The sequence below is a fragment of the Cotesia glomerata genome, linkage group LG2 (assembly GCF_020080835.1).
Source record: "Cotesia glomerata isolate CgM1 linkage group LG2, MPM_Cglom_v2.3, whole genome shotgun sequence".
In the NCBI taxonomy this organism is placed as follows: Eukaryota; Metazoa; Arthropoda; class Insecta; order Hymenoptera; family Braconidae; genus Cotesia; species Cotesia glomerata.
In genome coordinates this window covers 23,821,499-23,844,951 of record NC_058159.1, presented here as the reverse complement: position 1 = coordinate 23,844,951, position 23,453 = coordinate 23,821,499, and the positions used below count along the sequence as shown (strand labels likewise).

The window sequence follows — 23,453 nt, the reverse complement described above, 5'->3', positions numbered from 1 at the left end:
TTCAAATTGAGTCGTTAAAAAAAAGGAATTAATTTGCATAAAAATTATTAGTTTTGCGTATCAATGGAATTATCAGTCAAGTGTCTCGTCCGTACAAGTGAGATGTAAATATAAATATAAATATTAAACGGGGAAAAAAAAGCATCAGCTACCGGTGGAGGCGGAAACACTACTAAGTTTCTCCGAATTCGTCATGAAAGATCAAGCCACGCTTGACAGTTCATAACATTATATATGTGTAGAAAAATATATACGTAGCAGTAGCTACATAAGCCGGTATGATTCCAGGAATGACCTATTGATGAAGCGCGACGAAGGACCGCTAAAGGTCTTTTGCACGCCATCATACTAAGCCCGCTTCGTTTTGTTATATTAGATTATTTTATTTGCTTATATGTTTAGATATATATTTTTATTATTACATATATTGCTTTGAAAAAATTTCAATACAGTTAAGTGTAAATTGGATGATTTTTCAAAATTTAAAACTTTTTTAAATAATTACAAACATAATACACAAATTTTTAAATTATCTATCAATTAAAAATTGTAAAGTCCAAAAATATCATATTAAAAAAAAATAATTAAAAAATGTAAAATATGAAAGAAATAATTAACTTTTTAAACATTTAAAAGATTTCAATTTTTTGAAAAATTTAAAAACATTTAAAAAATTTTTTTTGAAAAAAATGAGCAATGTTGTAATAAGAAATTAATTTGTTGAAAATTTTAAACAATTTTTTTTCTCAGCTGAAGAAATAGAAAATTTTTCTTATAATAACTTTCTTATTGAAAAATGTTTTCTAAATTTAAGAAAAGCAATTTTGGATAAAAATTCGTAAGTTGTTTATCTAAAATTGTTCTTTTTCAAATCAAAAAATATTTATTTTAACAAGAAAGTTATTGTGAAAAAAATTGTTATTTCTTCAGTTAAGAAACAAAATTGTTTAAAATTTTCAACAAATTTATTTCTTACTACAACATTGCTCATTAACTAATTTTAGATTGCCGGTTTTAAGCTTTTTTTGATAATTATAATCAAATGACAAGGATTTAGATAACAATTTTTTATAGAGTTGTCATTTAAAGCCATTTGAACATTACAGAAAAAGAGGGAGTTGATAAATAATGTTGTTAAGAGTTATTGTGATTTAAGAGTTTCATAAATGAGAGAACAGACTTGAAAGTACTTATATCAGAGGACTTTTAATTTTTTTTCACATAAATCATATGTATGTAATGAGGTAGGTATATTTATACTATTCTTTTCCATTATTATTACTGTCATTATATTTATATTCAACTGTAGATACATATAAATATAAATGAGTTTGGAGCTACTGTATCATTTACTGTGTTCTCGGAATTAAATAATAATCGTTTAGCTGACATTAGAGCGAGTGGAGTATTGTATGGAATAGAAAGAGTAAGATGGATAAATTGGAGGGAGAAGTAAAAAATAAGAAAAATAATCAGGAAATTACGACATGCAATCAAAAACACATTTTCTCAACGGAAATGAAAACATTAATGCTAAATGTTTAACTGAAGTCGGTTAATCTAACAATAAATGGATTCTTGTGAAATTTATGAATGTTATATATTATGTATGTAATCATTTCAGCATAAATTTTATGCAAACAAAGAAGCAAGTGATAAGATTTGGTTGATAGTAGTCATTAATTATTAATATTGATAATAAAGTATTTTTCTTGGTTTTGTTTATTTTTTTCAAAGATACATTTATTCGTATTGTTTGATATTATGTATGTATGTATGTATGTATGAGTAATTTTTCTTTGTCCATTATAAAAATAAATCTTGATAATAAAACGCCGATTCTTATTATACTTTTGGTGCGTTGCAATTATGTGCGGTATTCAAGGAACTCGTTTACTCAGTTCTTATTTTAATTGTGAAAAATCATTGCTATCCTTGACATACTTTTATTTATTTTCTTTTTTAAGACTAAAAAATATTTTTAATTAAAAGTATCAATAGATCGTTTGAATAAGTACTTTTTTTTTTACTTCAGGCGATTGTTCAATTGTGTACAAAATTTTCACTTTATTTTTTTTTATTAAAAAAAATTATTTTTACAATTAATCTTAATTTTTTCTAAAAATAGAAAATAATTGATTTTAATAAATATTAAAAATTATTATTTAATAAAAAATTTTTTAATAAAAAACAATATTTAAATTTATTCAAAATTTTTGTTTTTTAAAATGACCTAAATATTTATAATAAAAAATAATTATTTGTTTTAAAATAACCATAAGAATGTTAGCACTGTGATTTATAATAAATAATTTTCGGAAACAATTAAAATAAATAAAAGATCTAAATTAATCAACAGTACTACGTAAATCATTGACGTTATTGTCGGCACGTGTGTCAGAGAGTTGATAGTATTTGTGGAGTAACGCGAAGGCAAGCTTCCGCGAAATAGAGTCCCGAGTCCGCCAAGCGTCGTTCATACATACCTTATGTTACTCTGACATTTGCAATAGTGAGTTTGTGATTTCATACATATAACATATAATACATGTATATATCTATATACTTCACTTTAGCGTCTCGTGTGTTATGTTGCAATGTCAGAAGGCCAAGCCCCCATTTAAAAGTCTATCGTGGCCATATCGTAATGTATATGAGTACATGTGTGTACTCACACTAGCATTACGTACTTATATATTTATTTTTTAAAAGTACTTACAGCTCCACATCATAAACACTGACATCTCTTTAACTCTTTAAATTCATAGTTTAATTGTCCTATGTACTACTATATCATATTATTTTTATGCATTTGATAATAAAAGTTCAAATTATTGCCTCTATTTATAAATTTTTGTTATAATTTTTCATTTTTATTAAACAATAATAACAATTTTTTCTGTCTTAGGACTTTTTTTTACACAAGAAAATAATTTATAAGTAAGGTAAAAGCCCCAATAGATGATCACGTACCAGTATATGATCATCTATTGGGACTTTTACCTTACATTGTAAAAATATTTTTATCAAGTATGCCTAGTGTTCGACGAATTTGTAAATCGTTAAAAGTAAAATGTTGCGATTTTATAGCCTTTTTGAAATAAAACTAAAAAATATGTCAGTCATAATTTAACAGCACTAAATCAACGTTGACATTGTATGGTTTATGGTTTTATCCGTAACTTTAAGAAACTAAAACTAAAACTAACTTTAAAAAGTCTATGTTAATAAATTTCTTCGGTTAGTAATATAAGTAAAGTCTGGAGTAAGATAAAAGCTTGCTCGTACATAAATATGTACAAATAATATTTATACATCAGTACAGTACAGGATTTATTTAATTTTTGAGTAAAGACTATCAGGCAGACGTAGACAGGAATGTAATAAAAATTTCCGGAAACTAATTTCGATAATTCGGAGTAGCCATAAAATTCCGGTTTGGTTTCTTTCCTCTTTCTCTTTATCTTATTTTGTGCTAATACTGTGCAGCCCAACTAACGTACAGTAAGTAATTCTAAAAAATTTTCTTGTACTTATTTTTCTAAGCAGACTGTAAATATTTATTATTATTACTTTTCTTCTTTGGTGTAGTGTATTTATACAAGGCTACTTCTTGTTAAATGTTTTCTTCACTGATTCTTTGCACTTAAAACTTTAAGCCGAATGGTTTTAGTTAAAAACGTTTTATTCCAAGTATTACGCGGTCTCGTTTCTATTCAAAGTAACGGTCACATTACAAATGACAAAATTACTTACTGGCTTTCACTTTGATTTTTTTTTTTTTTTAATTGTAATTTGACTTTTTTATTGTTAGAAACATGTTAAATCATTTTTTTGCTCTAACGTTAGTTAGAAATAACAAAAATGATAAAATAAAAAAAAATTAATGATAATAATGAAAATTTTACATTATTTTTAATTTTTTTTACTATTAAAAAGCCATCCTAATTTTTTAATTTGACGTCATTTTTATTGAAAATTTTTAATCCGGTAATGAAAATAATAGAGCACTCGGCATGTAATTGTAGAAATCTAAATTCAACTCTTGGCATTTTCTGATCCTAATATTTTTTTTAGTTCATTTTGTTTTTTTCAGTGAATTTATGTTATAACTTTCATTGTTAATTTATCGAAAACCACAAAAATGGCAAAAATTGTTGATAAAATGTTATGATTAAAATTTTAAATAAAAATAACCTCAAACTGAAGGATTGGGAGGCTCTAATATTATTAATTAAAAATTTACCAATATTAAGTACAATACTAACTAATAATTTTTATTGTATTTAAAATAGAACTCAAAACTACAAACATTGACATTAAATTAAAAAAAAAATTCTAAGAATGCAAAACATAGAACAAAACTAATATATTTTCTAAATATTAAATTCCAATATTTTCCGCTACTATAATATTCGGTGAAAATATTTATGAACGCATCCTCTTCAAATTCCCTGGTAAATATTTACGCGTAACAGTGCAACAGTATTAAATATTATTATTACTATTATTACATACATCCTATCCATGTCTTCAGTACATATATTCAACAAATTTTTAACGCTAGAGTTTGAAATGTTGTTAATGACTCTATTCATTTGTTAAAGAGTACTCGGATACATAAACGCGTGTGTATTATAACAGACATACATTAAATTGACATGTATGAACGCATACTGCACGTGCAACTTGGCGTGTAATACTTGCATTAGGCGGAAATAACTGTTTTGTAAAACCATCTCAAATTCCCGGAATAGCTGGGCAATTGTTTATAGTAAAATCCAATTATTATTTTATTACTTTATAATCATGTACTGTAGGTTGTATTACGTCTAATTTCATCGGGTAATCAGGTAATTACTTTTCGATATTCACTCAACAATTAGATATTTTAATTTTTTTTTTTACTATGGAGAGTATTTACTGTGGAGAGTAAATTACAGATTGCTTGTTACGTCAGAAATTAATCAATTTTTTAAAATTAATTTATAAAATTACCATTGAGAAAAAAAATTATGTTAATTCATTGTATTATAAATAAAAATATGGTTAATTAATATGTATTGAAAAACAAAATTAATTGTGATGAAATTTTCAAAACATGAAGACCGATTCTGGAGTTACGTAATTTATTTAAATTATTTCTTTAACTGCACCAGACAAGTTAATGTCAGCAATGTCTATTGAACTTGACACATAACAATCATTGCAAGTACAATGTTATAATAGTTTACTATTCTTGGAAGGAAATTTTCTCGTGAAAACTAGAATAGGTCACTCCTATTTATTCTCAGCTACCTGAATATTTTTCTATTGTAATATTTCAAGGTACTAAACACCTGCTCCTGTTAACACGTTACTTTAAATTGTTATTTTACTACCATGACAATTGGAATTGTTTTTAACTTTTTAGTCTTTAGCTTTTATTTTTTAAGAAACTAATCGAAATGATAAATCGTTTTTTTCACCGCGAAATCTTTAACTACCTCTTTCTTAGTAAATTTACGATCAAGCTAATAATTTTAAGATGAAAATACTTTTAAATGACAATTTCTTCTTGTTATATCGGTCAATCTTTAATCAATTTTGTCTTGTCATTTCAAGTAATTTCTAAGTGAAAGTTAACCACAGGATATTTTATGTTTCAATAAAAAGTCAAATAAAATTTGCATTTATATAAAAAAGTAAATGAAATTTTTTGTTGATATTTAATTTTATACTTTAACCTAGCTGCATTTTAATAATTCGTCTTATAAGTAATCTAAACTGAAATAAAGAATAACAAAAAAATTAAACCAATTTCAAAGATTATATCGGTTGTACATTTATTAGTAATTTCTTTATAGTAAAGTTTATTTACTTAAATATGTGATGGTTCCTGAGATGTCAGTTGTACGCGCGCGAACACTACCTATTTATTTATTATTTTATTTTTTTTTCAATGATTAAATTTAAAAATAAAAGAATCAATCTATCAATAAAAGAATTAATTGGTCAGTATCTTGTTCAAAATTTAAATATTCACCTGTTCTACATGTTCTTAAAAAATTTAATCATCTTATTCTCTGACAATGTATTAATAAATTGAAATTTTTTTTATTTAACTTACATTTTTTTTTCTGATTAAATTATTTTTGTAAATTTTTTTTTGTAAAGTTAAAAATACCTCAATCTTGGCTAAAAAAATACAAAAAGAGATTGGATGTAATATAAACGGAGAATGGACAGAAAATGTGACATTTTCCAGGTAGGACTGCATTTAAGGTACTTAAAAGCAGATGATAAAAGGATATTTACTTAAAAATTCTCTCCGTGTAACACGGTAAGAAAAAAAGAAACTAAAATATTGCAATTTCCAGTAACACCAAATGCTAAGTAAAATAAAGAAAAAGGAATACGCGGAAAAGTAACAAAAGCCCGTGCTAGGTTTGTGTTATTTTATATTTTTTCAGGAAAGATTCAAAAAGTTTATACCTGCTACAAAAAAAAAAAAAAACGTTCTAGGGAGTTCTATCCGGTTGATTTTACGTATATTTGTACATACTGCATTTATGGTGATTGAGTGTAACTAAAGGTCGATCCTTCCGAGAGAAGTTTTCACCGGCATAGTATATAGGTGTATACCAGGAAAAAAATATATAAAGGAGAATCGAAGACAAGAAAGAAAACAAAAAGAAGAAAAGGAACGAAATATAATGTATGTATCTTCGACATTACCATAACTAACCTCGCCCAATCTTCGGTAACATACACACTTTTAATGTATGATATACAGAAATTTGCGAGTAATCATATACACGTACATAAATGAGTCATAGTAAGTACATAGAATAAGATTAGTATAAATAAAGCGTATAAAGTTAAGAAGAGTTAAAGTAAGTTCTTCTCTTTTCTACTTAGCTCTAAACATTAAAAGTCCTCGCGAGTAGAGGCTCGACGGTTACAGCCAAAGAGAAGATTTACAACTCTGCTAGTATTATAAAATATAAAATAAAAATAAAATGAAGAATAGACAAGAGCTATTGGTTGTGTATGGTAGTTGGTAATAGTCAGACCGATACACCTGGACACAGACAATATTTATCGTCCAGTTTCATACCCGTATTATGGATATGGAGAAGATACTTTTAAAGTAACAACCACCAGTAAACATTACTCGTATTGCATTAACGTATGGAATGCTGTAATGATTTCACATATATACAGCTTCGAAGATAAAATATATTTTTTTTTAATTATTCGCTTTCACGCGCGAATTTTCATTTATCTCATCTTATCACTTAAACTCGAAGAAAATGTCAAGTGATTATGATTAAAAAAACTTATTTTGAGTCTCTAAATATTATATTAAAAATTCTGATGTATTTTATTTGAGGTTCCCATGACTTCTTTTGGGATTTTTCATTTCTTCGAAAAAGAATAAAAATTTAGGATTGTCCTTTTTCAAGAAAATTATTCTAACTGGTTTTTTTTCGGTACTTTCATTCTCAGAATTTGAAAACTCAAAATTTTAATATTTTTATTATAGTGATAATTGAATTTTTTAGGGAGAATTATTTTTTTTTTTTTTTAAATATTTTATACAATTAATACATTTATACATTAAATTGTTCACGAAGTTTAAACTCTAGAAAGTTTTATAATTACTTGTACATTATCGAAAATTTTCTTGGAAGAATTAATTGTTCGAGGAAGAAATTAAAAGATCTATTAAAAGTAATGAGGGTTATATTTAATCTGCATCTTAACGAAAATTCAAACGTTTAAGTAAAATTTATTTTTAGAAACAATTTTTTCGTGAAAAAGAATAAATAAAATTTCTCTAAATATTAAAACTTTCAGATTGAAAATTTTTCTACAATTTTTTTTTTAATTTATTAAAAATTACCGACTCCAAAAGTGAAGTTTATGCAGAACAATTAAATTAAAGATCAAACCCAAAAAAGGAGCAGCTGGATGGTAAAAAAAATAAATGAAAATTCAATTTAAAAATTTTTCGAATGAAAGCAATTTATGTTAAAAGCTAAAAGCAATCAAGACCAGGAGGATAAAAAAAGGAAACGTTAGAATGAGATTTTTTTATTTGAGCCGGAGATCTTTACAGCATTCGCTTGAATGCAGGGTCGTTGGGCTTATGGGTAAAAATCAGCGGGCCCCAGACACCAGAGTGCACATACAGATCATGTGTGAGTGTGTTATGTTGTATGTATCACGAGTGTAGAGTAAGAGCCAGTATTGGCTACTCTGAAAAAGGACCGTTTGTTGCTGGCTACCTGCGTCCGACTTCTCGGCAACAATTATCAGAACAAACGTTGTAAAAAAAACAAAATAAAATAATAATAATAAGACAAGACAACAAGACAAGGGTATACTCACTACTTTTCTTTTTGTTATTACTTTACTCTTATTTTTTTACCGTTGATTGCAAGTTAAGTTGCAGGAGTGTAAGATTCTCAATTTTTTGATCCAGAATTAATCGCTAACTTTCGTACTCAACTTCTTTGTGTACTTGTATATTGCCTTGCTCGCAATATACAAGTAGTCTTCGTTGTGTACGTATACATGCTCGTAAATATGTGTTTGTCTGTATGTACTGTTAAAGGAATGCGGAGAGAGCCTCTTAGCCGTTGCTTTACTCAAACGACATCGTTTTAAAACCAAACAGCACAGTATGTACTTTTAATACAATATTGCATGTATATTTTGTGTATACCGAAGATGTATAAAAGACTAAGATAATATAATGATGATAATAATAATATTTTTAATAAATTTTTAGTGGGAGAGTTCAAGAAATATTACACTGTCGTTTCATTTTCCAAGAGAGAAAGTTCATTCTTGGGATCATCATGATTTCAAATAAAACTGGGTAAATATATATACACATACATTTTTTTTATACTTGTGTGTAAGTATATAAAAATTTTGTCCTTTATAAATAAAGTTCCAATAGTCCAGTATTTAATTAGTGTTTTTTTTTGTCAAAATTGCAAATATTTGTTAATTAAAAAAAAAATTTTATTTTTGTATAAAAAATGTTTGGAAAAAATTGAAATTTTTCAAATAATAAATCATTTAAAAAATTATTGAGATAATCTAATTATAAGTTCTATAAAAAATTAAATATTTAAAAAATAATTGTATAAACAAATAAAAATAAATTACAGAAATTTTTTACACTGTCAATTTTTAATAATTTCTTTTTAAAAAAGTTTTTAATAACACATATGACTTTTAAGTATAAAAAGAGCAGAAATTTATTGAATTTTTACACTTTTGACCAAAAATTTTGAAATTTCTATTATTTATGACAGTAAATTTATCACACTTGTTTTATTTTAAATATATATCATAATAACTCAATACAAAGTTGAAAAAAAGAAATTAATTGCATATTTTCTAAACTTTTCGACAAATAAAGTAATTCATTAAAAAATTCTAACTAATACCAGATGTTTAGTATACTTTTAGAAGCATCTGTTATTTTTTTTTCAATATGTTTATACACATTATACATATCATATATGTATAAAAATAGGACTCATCGGATATGTATGTTAAAGGACACAAAATTTTCACTCCTAAACACTTCCACGCACATTTATATAAAAAAAAAATGTACATGACTTTCAAGCCAAGTGATTTAAATTTTAAATTGATGCATGGTAAGTTTTTAATTATATATTGATATTATTATTATTATTTGTATCATATTAAATACATATGCATGTATATATGATTAATAATTGATACTTGATAACAATTTAATTTAAAATTTCAACAACGTGTCGCTTCAATTGACATTTTAAAATACAAAATGCGAACGTGTTGAGAAATAATAAGTTCAACATTCCAGAGGAGTTATTAATTAAAATATCGAGTAGATACTTTTATTTAATGCTCACCTAATAATATTTTTTAATTAATCCTTTTGATTAAGACACTGCACTATTATCAACACTAAATGGTGAAAAATTTTCAATTGTTTGTGTAAAGTTTGTACACAGAAATATTCACGATTCGAATTTGTTTTTTCTTATAATTATTATTTTTATTTATGTTTTTGTTATTATTAAAACTGGAGTTTAATAATATTCTAAATAACTGAATGTCAAAATGATAATACGTTTATCGCCCGAAGGTTGGCGGGCAACTGACGATTGCGATGTGACTTGCAGTGAATGAATTTGAAATTTTTCGAGTGAGCGCGCAGCTTTTGCTTGTGGCGGGAGTGGGGAGAATTATTTGAAATTAAGAGAGGGAGTAGAATGAGAAACACTACGTGTAGTACGGAGAATGTATAATAAAAAAAAAAAAAGATCAAGATAATAATGATGATAATGATAATGATAATGATAAAATGAGTAAATAAATAAATGAAAAAGTTGAATTGATTTAATTTTCATTATGCGATAAATTATACATAAATTAACCAGGTGTGTGTTTACTTTTTTATTTAATTAATTTTTTGTTAGAATCTTTTAATTCTGATAAATGTGTTTAATTATGATTAATGGTATTTTTTTTTAAATAATTAATTACTACCGAATTTTAGTTTCAGATAATCGTAATAAAAAATTGTAATATTTAATTAAGGCCATACGATAATCATTGCGCATTGTTGATGCCGAGTTTTATGGAGGTAAAATATGCAATTAGAAAGTAAATTACTTGGATTTTTTTTTGCAAGTAGCTAGGTATGTTGTCATTAATGACATTTAAATTGTTTTGTATGCTGCTGTATGTAATTTAAAATTATTTTTATTTTTTTTTTTCAAATGTTAATGACATTTTTGATTGATTTTTTAATTTATTTATTTATTGTGAATTTTAATTTTAAGAAATAAATAATAAAAATTAATGAGAATTTTTTTTTTTTTAAATTAATTCGTTGTAAAATTACCCAGTCAATTTTTGAGAATGTAATTTATAAAATTTATGACACGTGTACTTCGAAGAAACTTCATGTTATTTCATTTTTTGGAACTTGATTTATTATCAATGATGACAACTTGCAAGTTACCAATAATGTTTTGATTGTTGATCAATTAAATAACTTCAAAATTCCCTCAATAACTAGTAAAGTTTAAGTAATTATACGTCGTAAAAAAATAATTAATAACTTTTTATTATACCAGGAATTGCCCAAAGTAACTAATTAAATAAAAAAAAAAAATTATTTGTTTTCTTTTTATTTTAAATTATAATTTATACTTTGAATTTTTAAAACATTTTGAATTGAAATTTTGTAATAATTGCAGTAAATTTTTATTTATTCTTTGAAATATATTTTATTAATAATTAATAAATTCAAATACTGAAGTTTGTGATTCATGGAAGGTGACAAGAATAATTTAAAATATGTAAAATTTTCAGAAAAATACTAAATCATTACTCAATTCTTGTAACACATTTTGTCAAACTTAAATCTAATCATTAATTATTGTCAGGGTGGAAAGTGGATTATGTTAATCTCGTTTTAAAGTGTTTAAATTCTCTAAGCTGTCACTGTAAGAAAGGTTTAATGACCGAGAAAATCTTGCTAGTAAGGATAAAATTCTCTTCCAAGAAGTCAAAATTATCTTGTAACAAGAATATTCAAGTTTCTCTAAGATAACTTCGCATAAACTGTATTGAGAAATACTAATTAACAAATTAATTAATTTTCTAGTAAAAAATTAATTTTTACTAAATTAATTTGAAAAAGATCAAGCGGACACTTCAAAGATCTTCAATTGAACTTTTTTGAACAAATTAAATAGTGAAAAATTTATAAAATATAAAATATGAAAACAAAAATAAATAAATATTAGTAAAAATTATTTTTATTTAAAATTTTTAACATTATTTGTTAATATGAATTTTATTGTTTTTCATGAAAAGTAAGTCTTTGAAAAATTTTCCCAATAATAATTGCTGATAATTTGTGATATAAAAATTTGTATTTTTGGAATATTGAAATTATTAATTTAATTATATGTCTTTACTTGTGGACAATCGATAAAAAGCTAATAAAATTTTTAACAAAATAAATACAAAAAAAAAATTAAAACGACGGTAAAAATCGATACTATAACTGAACATATTTAAAGATAAGGAGTATAATGACCGTATAAAAGTATGTCCTATTACGGATACACTAAAAATCAATTGCTATTATTAGTAACTAGTGTTATGATATTTCAATGCAAATGTACAATATTAAGACCAGGAAATAAACATAAAAGGTTTTATTGATTGAAGTAGTGGGAAAAGTGTTTTAAAGTCTGAGAAGTTAAATAATATGTACATATAATTTAATTGAAGCGCGGAAAAACCGTAGTGTAAGTGTGCAATGGCAAAAGGTAAAAAATAATAACAATAAAAATAAAAGAACAGACGAATTAAGAAATAAAGTATTAAGTGTATATGATAACAGAAAAAGAAAAGTGATAAGTATAAAAGGATGGTGTTTTAAAAGAACGCAATCGAGTTCCATCTGACTAACCCCACGTAGCATTCTTGTCTGTCTCTAAATATAGATCTACTCATGATTGGTATATACAGTATACATACTGAGAGATAGATAGATGTTAAGAGTACTCGTAAGAAGTTTGCTGATGTGTAAGTAATATAAAGAGAACAAGATACTTATATGTAGGTATATAGATCTTTATTAAGATACGAAAAAATATTTTTTATTCATCAACGTCACGTCTTGCAATCGAGGATTGATAACGACTAATTAAAGGATTCTTGTTACCGGATAACGAGTTCATTTTGTCTAATCAGCGCTTATTTAAATCTCAAGTATTTTGTTTTAGTTTATTGATTGGAATTTTTAAATCGATGAATGAATTTTCAGATAATTCCAATCACATATTGATATTGTAAATTATTTTTATTGATTTTGTTTTGTTATTAAAAAATTTATAATTTTAATAATTTTTTTTTTTAAGAGAGCGATAATTAAATAATTGGAAAAAATTTTATGAGTGTAATTAAAAAATTTTATTGCAAGTTAATTATCAAAATATTTAGGAAATAATTTTTTAATTAATACGGAGTAAAAAATTATTTTTTTGACGACAATTAATAATTAGTAAATAAATAAAAAATTGCGTGGGAAAAATATGTCATCAAAAATGAAATCCAAGAACCGTAAATTAAATAAAATAACTCTAATTTCAATTACTGGAGACTGCGAAAAAAGCATAAGTGTACTTAGTAAGTAAAATAATTAAAGGGTTAATACTTTCAGAGAAACGCATCGGGTACATCTAAAAATTCGATCAATAAAAATAAATTAATGTAGTTAGCTCAATTAACTTACTGCGTAAAATAGTTTTAATTAGAAGACATAAAAATCAAATGGATAAGTGAAATAAAATGAAATAGAATTTAATTAACTCTTTCTCAGTAGCTATTAAAAAGGAATTTATATTTTATCACTAAAACACATAAAAAAAACGGTGACCTATATAAGTAATGGGTAGTTTTGTCAAGGTCGAACGGACATTTCCGTGTCCGATCGTGGACGAGATATTCTCGAGTTAGTGTCAGAAACCTAATCGTTTTTACGCTTCCAGGAAGTATTTTACAACTTTTATTTATGCTCACTATTTCACTACTGGATATATTTTCAACTGATACTGCTATACAACTATTTGACTTAGATGAACGAATAGATTCATAAATTATACATATCATTGATAAGGGAATTCCTTTTATTTGAACTTAATTAAATTTATTAAAATTTTTATAGTAAGAAACATTTTATCAACCGAAGTACATTAGATATTTTTTAATAGATAATAAATTATTTGCGTAAAATATGTCTTGTCTCATATTATTTGTTTGACAAAATTCAAAGTATTTTAATACATGTAATGTATGAAACTTATTTTTCTAATGAAAGGCTAAAAAATAGATTAATAAATTATATAGATATAGAGTTCCATTTTATTTAGGCTTGATTAATTTCAATATCAAAATTAATATTTGTGAAATAGTTTATCAGAATGAAAATACTGCGTAAGATATTTTTAATAGATAATAAATGATTTATTATTATTAAATATCATCTTTCATTTGATTTTTTTTGTCGCAAGTCAACATATATCAATATATATTAACTTATTTTTCTACACCAAAAAAAAATTAATTTAATTCAAGAGAAAAATTTTTCTCGTGACGAAAGACAAAAAGTCGAATAAAATTTATTTAAACCAAAAAAAATTTCTTAGTTTAAGGATTTTTCTTTTGAATTAAATTAATTTTTTGACAGTATAATAAAGGAGTTAAATGGAGTTAAATAATTGGAGTTAAATGAAAATTATCTTTGATAATAATCATATTAATTAAAAAAATATTTGTTATTTAAATTTAATAATTAAAACAAAAACATTTTTCTAATTTAATTTTTTTAATTAATCCACTCTTAATAAACTAAAAAAAAAAAAATATGCGCTTGTTAAAAAAAAAATTATGTTACATAAATTTCGAATTAGGAAATTAAAAATAAGTATTTTGACTTGATTTATCGATTTTTGTAAAAATTAAAGCCGCAATGTTGAGGAAGTATCTTGATTTAATCATAATTATTTACGGTTTAATTTAAAAGAAACTTTTTAAAAGAAATTAAATAAAATTTGGTTGATAAGAGACCCCAAATAAATTGTTGTATCATATTGTAGTTATGTAAGTAGCCATATAATATTAAAAATAATAAAACATAAATTACGATTACAAGTGGCATGATGGCCGAGCGGGCTAAGTCATTATCCCGTTAGTTCGCTTGCACATCATGCCGTGAGGCGAGGGTTCGGGCCCCGACGGTTGTTCGAATAGTTCCAACACCAACCGTCGGGGGTCGCTCCGGTAGCCGAACTGTACTGGCATGGGTTTTCTCTGTGGTTTCCCCATCGCCACTATTCCAACAACCGATAGAAAGGGGTGAGGAATAGGGTAAATACAGTACAGAAAGCACAAGTCGGTCCACAGCCGCAGTGATAATAAAAAGTTGAGAATAAATGTGCGAAAAAAATAAGGTTGATTATAGCAGTGAAATACAGAAGTGAAAAGGGATGTGCTGGGGTCCAAACGTAGTATAAAAACAGGACAGTATAAAGACAGGATGGTGGCGCACTCGCTGAATGCGACAGTTACCGTCTACTCAGCCTTGTAAAAACCAAAGAAACGGTATACAAGTAAAAATCGAGTATATATACGATTACAATGCCTATATTATTAGTAATACTTCCAAAAAAACAATCTATTTGTTTTGTACACTGTAAAAAAATTTTTGGACTCGGTGTGGTGTAAATGATTCGGTGTTAAAATTTTTAACACGAACGGTGTGAAAATCACACTAAGTGTAATGTTAAATTTGAATGGTGTGAATCCTAAATTTTACACCACCAAGCGTGTAAATGTATTTCCTGAAAATTTCTCATTAATTAATTTGATTGTTTAGTTTCAGACTTGTACGATATTAAATTATAAATATAAACATGTAGAAATAAATATTTAAAAGTATGTTTTTTTTTTTTATATTATGCTATTTTACGGAGTAAAATCATTCCAACGTAAATCTTAATATCATTGGAAAGTCTGCAAAAAGAATGTTAATATTCAAGTTGTTAAAAATTTATCTAATTATACGGTGGATTCTATATTAGAGTCTATTGATAAAAATGCGAATGTTTATAGTGGTAAATATATTTTTATATATTTTTAAAGATATAAGCTCATCCAATGTTACACTCATCAAGAATCTTCATTTAAGTACCCACATCATTTTTTCATATATTTATATATATATTACACATATGTATATATGAAAAATATATCAAAATGCATGTGAGTACTCAAATGAACGCTCTTTATGAGTGTAACATCGGGATAAGCTTATATCTTTAAAAATATCAATGATTAAGAAATGACCTTGTATCTTGTGAACTATTGACATTTTTAAAGATATAAGCTCATCCCGATGTTACACTCATCAAGAGCTTTCATTTGAGTACCTACATACATTTTGATATATTTTTCATTTATACATAAATATAAAATATATAAATATATGAAAAATTGATGTGGGTACTCAAATGAAAGGTCTCGATGAGCTTATATCTTTAAAAATGTCAATAGTTCACGAGATACAAGGTCATTTCGTAATTATTGATATTTTTAAAGATATAAGCTCATCCCGATGTTACACTCATCAAGACCTTTCATTTGAGTACCCACATGCATTTTGCTATATTTTTCATATATACCTATATATAATATATATAAATATATGAAAAAATGATGTGGGTACTTAAATGAAGATTCTTGATGAGTGTAACATTGGGATGAGCTTATATCTTTAAAAATGTCAATAGTTCACGAGATACAAGGTCATTTCGTAATTATTGATATTTTCAAAGATATAAGCTCATCCCGATGTTACACTCATCAAGATCTTTCATTTGAGTACCCACATGCATTTTGCTATATTTTTCATACATACCTATATATAATATATATAAATATATGAAAAAATGATGTGGGTACTTAAATGAAGATTCTTGATGAGTGTAACATCGGGATGAGCTTATATCTTTAGAAACGTCAATAGTTAAAAAAGTACAGTGCAATTCAACAAAAGTCATCATTCAAGAAACCAAAATTTTATTTATTTATAGTTCACAAGTCACGGCAGTCACATAGAGACTGCAAGGCTGCTAGTAATAGTTATTAAATTTTCAAAGTTATAAATAATAACACGGAATAGTGTAAAACAGTAAATTACACCGTGTTAAATTTACACGAGTGAAAATTTCACACGGAGGAAATTTTACACCGACATTTCACACTTACACAGCGGTGTAACAGTCCCTGGGTCCAACTTTACACCGAAAATTTTTACAGTGTACAATCATCTTTTTCCAGGAAGTTTGCATTCCAGTAACGGAAATGCCGGTAGGGGGATTTTCGGTTAAATAAAGAGGAAATTAAGCGAAGATAAGGCGTTTGTAAGTATGAAATATAATATGTATTGACTAAAGTCCTCCCCTTACACCATCTGCCGAGTTTAATAATTTTCTTCTGTTATATTATATTACATTGCATAGAAATATTTTCTCACTTTCCATTATTATCCAATCGTGCGGACTTGTTTGCCTTTTAATTAATTGTCAATACAAGATAAAGTCGTTATAAATAACTCTTGAGTATAGATGATTTGACGATGCATTGAGGAGTGATGTAAAAAGTGTTATTATGTATACATATGTATATGTATATGCAATGTGTAAATAAAAGGTCCGCTGATATATCGCATGATGTGATTGGAGATTTGCGGTGGGAAGTTTCTTGGACAATGGAATGCTGCTCAAGTCTCTCTTGGATTCCAGGTGGTGATCGCGGTATATTTCAACAGACTGAAAATAAGAAACTCAAGAGAATGGAAGTTAATGTATATATACGTACATATATACATATATATTAATAATAAAAAGAGAAAAGATAAAATACTGAAAAAAGAAAAATAAATAACGAAAGGAGTATATAAAATAAGGTTTACGTTGTTTTAAAATATGTGTAAATATTTTATGCTATATATATATATTCGGATTTGCAGGCGGGATGCCTTACACTTTCGTTTTTTAATTTTTAAGTTCGGTGGTAGGGTAGTTGATGTTTTTTTTTTTGTAAATTATATCTTTTTTTACAAGCTCGTAAATGAGGAGTTTATTTTTGTCCGGACCACTAAAATTTATAGATCATTTTTGCATTTAAAGTATATGGTGAGACTTGGGTTCAACAAAATTTTTATATTGCGTGCCTTAGAAAAGACTTTATTGCTCTAAATTATTTTTATCGTTGATATAATCTATGTAATTGAGAGAATAAGAAAAAATATTGTCTTCGGTGAATTTATATGATCAAATGGAATTTTATTTTTTGTATTTAAATTTGGTATTATTGAAAAATTGTTGACTTTAATTTAACTTTTCAGGTTTCATGTGCTTTTCTAAGATAGTATATTCATAATGATAAGTTATCAGAATAGTTTTAAATATATTCAATTTCTAGAATAGATAAAATTTATTTAATTTGTTTTGTACATGTCAGAGTGGTTATATGTCAAATATCAACCTATATAATTAAGATAATGAGGAAATTTTTTAACAGGCATGTTTTTATTTTAAAAGAGATTTTTCTGGTTAAATTTAGTAATATTAGAAAAATTTTTACCAGAATTTGTGACTTCATGATTTTATATTTTTTTTATGATAGTAAATTTTTTTGTTTAATTTTTGGAGCAATTGTAAATAGTTAGACAGAAAGAAACCTCATATTTAAACAAACATACTTAAAAAATGGATTAAAAAAATGTATTAATTGAACAAAAAGATTTTATTTTCAATTAATTAACAGAGCAAAAATTGAAAATCAATTTTATTACTGTGGAGTATGAAAATTTCTTCAGAAAAATAAACGACTATTTTACAAATAAAATTGAATTTTAAATCGATCAACGTTATTCTCGTGAATTTTTTTTTATAACACATAATTGGAAAAATTTCCAACTCTATCGAGGTTAAATCTTCCGGTGTCATCATTTATAGAAACCGGATTAATAATTACCAAAAGGATAGTCTTGTTTAAATTTTATAAGAATTTATAAACATCCAAACCCATTTACTTCTAAAAAATACGAAGCTGTCTTAGGATAAATCTCATTTAATCCTCAAATAACAAATGCTCTGCGCGAGGTGAGCCTCATTTTAAGATTTCAAGTCTGAACAAGTCTTATTTTGTTCGAAACGACCTTTTATACACAATAAGACTGTCAAAAGACAAAAACTTCAGTTGGGTGATTTTATGGCTCGGATTAACCCTTCAGCACTCTCGCTATCCACAGATTCGGTAGAATCTGGCGCCAAGTTCCGTTCAAATCCGTTGTAAACGGAGCGCCAGACTACCGACTATGTTTACTGTAAGCAGAACGGTATTTTGAGGTTGCAAAATTTTATTTAATTCTACGGTACTTCTTATTCCTAAATTTTATATTATAACAATAATTCATGCTTTATTTTACTGATATTAATTAATTATATTCAATTATAATAATTAATCTACTTGAAATTATTAAATTTTATCAGCACAAACTATAGCAAGCTCAAAAATTTCGATCCTGACTTTTTTTCTAAGTAAAAAGTGACATGCCACAGACTAAATAATTCGAGAATGCATGGTAATCTTCCAATAGATGGGAAACTACAGTTAAAAAAATACATTTCAAAGCTTGCATCGACATTCACCAGGGTGCGCTGGAATTGTTTTTGCATAAACTGTAGCTTCAAGAGGATAGTTTGCTATAAAAAATGCAGCCAACGCGAGATTTAAGTTGGTACCAATTGTAAATTTTTATTATAATTACAAAAAATACTAAAATTCGAACAAAAACAGTTTCACTGTAAAAAAAATCGCGCCAAGTCCACGTTCATAAGACTATTAAGAAAAAAAAATTTCTTATTTCTTTACAAAAAGATATAAAATAAAAAAATTAAAAAATCCAAGTAACCGATATGATTGTATTTGATTTTCGGAAATTAAAAAAAATTTTATTGTAAATTTAAAAATTAAAAAAAAATTTTGGAACGTACTTGGTGTGCGTCATTGTGTATTTCAATTTTTTAAAAGTCCTAGTAAATAGATTTTACGAATTTCATTAAAAGTAAAATATTTTGCAACCACGCACACTAAATACGTTCCAAAATTTTTTTTTAATTTTCAAATTTACAATAAAATTTTTTTTAATTTCCGAAAATCAAATACAATCATATCGGTTACTTGGATTTTTTAATTTTTTTATTTTATATCTTTTTGTAAAGAAATAAGAAATTTTTTTTTCTTAATAGTCTTATGAACGTGGACTTGGCGCGATTTTTTTTACAGTAAAACTGTTTTTGTTCGGATAAGATTTTCTCTCACGCTCATCAATAACTCAAATTTTCTTTCAAATTTCAAATGGAATGACTATGTGATTTTTTTTCTATCTGCCAAAAAATTAATATTATTTCAGATTGCAATATTATTATTTTACTTGTTCTATACTATAAAAAAATAAAATAAATTTTATTAACTCTGTGAGATATTTTCTCATCGCAATAGTAAAGTAGGAGGGTCAGAATTTAAAAAATCGGGTCTGATCGGTACGGTTCGGAGGTTCCCGTAAGAGTGCATTTGTGTTTGGATGTATTATTATTAAATATTATTTTTAAATAAGTCAATTTTTTTTTGTTTTAAAAAATTTATCTTGTTTGAGATTTTTTAAATTAAAGGGGCTATAAGCACGCGTGCGCTTCCACAAAAGGCGTGAGAGTTTTTCTCATCGCGCGAGTAATGATAGTAAATCGTTTTGCGAGAGTGCTGAAGGGTTAATAGCTCTCAAAAATATTCTTAGCTTCGTAAGTTTTTCCTTTTAATAAATACTGTTATACATTATAATTATAACGGATATTTTTTATCTAAAATTGATCTTGAAAACCTAGAACAATCGATGGTTCGATATGGAACTTAACAAAATAGTTGACACTCAGGAATTAACTTTGATTACTTTTCCAACAACCGAGCCAGACATGACAGCGGAGAAATTTACCGTACCAAAGTTGGATTGATGGGTAAAGGTAAAGGTGTTGCTGCTTTTAAATATTTAAACAATGTACTCGTATTATTATGACAAACATGCACAGTAAAAAAATTTTCGTAAAATTTAACATAAAATTTTGTGTAGATGTTTTTTTTACATAAAATTTATGTTAATTCTACACAAACGGTTTGTATTGATCAATCCATCCATTTTTTAACACACTCAAGTGTTAATTCAAAGTAAAACTACACTTTTTTAATGTTACTGGCCAACCAACACAAAATTTATGTTAAAGAATTCTTCATAAGTATATAGTCACGTATGCCACACAAGATAGACATGTAAATGTGATAGCCTCAACGTCATTTTAATTTGGTGGATTTTGATTTGTGTCATTACGTAAAATACTTAAATGCAGCTAATAAATATACAATTGTAGTGTATAGCAATTAAAAACTAAGTAAATAAAGGGTAATTTATATTAAAACATCCGATAACAGAATTGTAACCTTAAAATTCATTACAAGGTTAATGTCCTTTCTAGTGTGAATCTAGAAGACAGAATAAATTTTAAATTATGAGGAAATAAATAAAATAAGAAAAATTATAAATTTTATGATTATGAATCTAGCAGACAATTGATTTTTTTTGACAAATTATTTACAAGTTAAAAAATACTTAAAAAAAATTACACGAATAATTCTTCAAATTTTCTACAAGTGAAATTTTTTTTTTTAATATTTTTTTCATTAAAAAAAATTGTAAAAATTTTCAGATGTCGGCTAACTTAATTTTCATTTATTTTTTTGAATTAGACAAAAAAATAAATAATTGAAATTAATAAATTATTAGAAAATAAACTTACAGTTTTTTTAATTTTCTACATGTGCATTTTTCCTTTAATTTATTATTTTCAATTGCTCATGTATTTTTTTTAATCACAAAATATATATATATATTTAAATTATTAGTAAAACTCACATATTTGACAGCTGATCTGAGTAACACAAAGAAAAAGTTACAATCAACACTTTATTTGTGTTATGGATAACATTTAAGTGTGTAGATATCCGAGAATCAGCCAATGAAAGTTTTAACATATTTTTGTGTTACTTTTAACACAGAATTATGTTGATTTCATCAATACAAACAGTATGTGTAGAATTAACATAAATTTTGTGTAAAAAAATCATCTACACAAAATTTTATGTTAAATTTTACGAAAATTTTTTTACTGTGTGTGCTAAAAATTCAGTAGGTTAGGAATTCTCTGAAGTAGCTAAAGTAAACAATGTAAATAAATAAAAAGCACGGTTATATTAGTATACATATAACATATATAATAAAGGTGTAGCAATGTTTAGCTCCTCGTAATGGTTTCAATGTCGTCCAAGTGAATAGCGTGTTAGAAAGTTATAAAAAGCTTTAAATCCACGTGAATTGTTACCTGTTACCAGTCAATGGCAGCTTTAATTTTAAGCCGAACTAAACTGTAAATGCTCTATTGATTAAGTAAAAATATGCTGCTTTCCTTAAATTCGGGTTATCTGGTACACGATTATTTATAGCTCGAAAATTACTTTTCTTAGGAGTATATAAGACTCATTAGAAGTCATTAAACTAGTTTTAAAAATCAATAAAGATACACTAATGCGTCTGTACCTATTTTTAACATGTACAAATAAAATATTGATTCATTAGCAATTTGCAGTTACTGTTATTAAAGGAAATTTGGCTCAATGATTTGTTAGTATTTTTATTCACAATATATATCATTTCTATACTATTAAAATAAATTTTGGAGATGATATTAACATTATAAGGTCAATTATCGAAAATTTGATGAGAAAAATTTATAGAAAATTTTTCTATCAAGGAATAAATATATAAACTATTCACAACCAAAATTTCAAATCGATTCACTCCACCGTTGCTGAGTAATTCTAAAATAGAATATTTATGATTGACTTAAAATTAGTTTTGTATTAAAATTATCGAAAAAAGTGCATCCCCATTTCTTACTAATTAGGATTAGAACGCGCAATTTAGTCAATTTAGCTCTCTGGTTAATTATTAAAAATGTTTCTTATACAAGTCGAGGTATAGATAATAAAGTTAGTATGATTTCTATTTTATCGCGTGAGTACTCAAAATGATATCAGCTTTCTAGAGCCTCCTTAACATTAAAATTATAATAAATTATGAAAAAATATTGATTTAAATTTTATAGTAAAAATTTCATAATAAAATTCTCTTTATTCCCATTATTATGATACAAAATATTTAAACTTTTCATATGCCATCTAAGATATGTTAAATTTTAAAATAAATAAAATTTATTTCACAAAAGCTAATCAAATCTAAACTAAAAAATTTTTTATACTTAAATGGTCTTGAAAAATTTTACGCAATGAAATTTGAAGAAATTGATGGTAATATCTTAATAAAAAAAGTTTTTTTTTTTGTAATTTTCTCATAACTGCCCATAGTTTTAATAAAAACTTTTTCAAAGTTGGCAAATTTTTTCCTAGAAAAAAAATTTTTCAAAACATCTTTCATTATACTAATTTATGCTTCAGTTCTCTGAAGTAAATTTTATCCAACTTCAAATTTCATGAATAATTCATACCTTTGTTCTTCGTACCGACTTTAATGCTCTAGACTTTTCATACTCTATACAAAGATACTAAAACAGTTTAAGCCTGTTATAAAAAAGTTAAAACACGAATAATAGATAATAAACCTTATCAAACTTTGATGCTATATACGCAGTTCTGAGAAGTTATTTTCAATTCCAACAATGGTTTATTTTTTAAATCAATAGAAA

The 23,453-nt window shown here is 25.7% G+C and overlaps 1 protein-coding gene across 2 annotated transcripts in view; it reads right to left on the bottom strand.

Annotated features, from left to right (window-relative positions):
* LOC123259631 (hybrid signal transduction histidine kinase I-like) overlaps positions 1 to 23,453 on the bottom strand; it is a 34,407-nt gene that overhangs the window by 4,760 nt on the left and 6,194 nt on the right. Inside the window, exon 1 of one of the 2 annotated variants that reach the window (XM_044720248.1) lies at positions 9,906 to 10,169. The exons of the other annotated variant lie outside the window; for it this stretch is intronic. The gene's annotated coding sequence lies outside the window, so the exon portion shown is untranslated. Of the gene's footprint in view, positions 1 to 9,905; positions 10,170 to 23,453 lie in introns of those variants that run through there. 2 annotated transcript variants of the gene reach the window in all.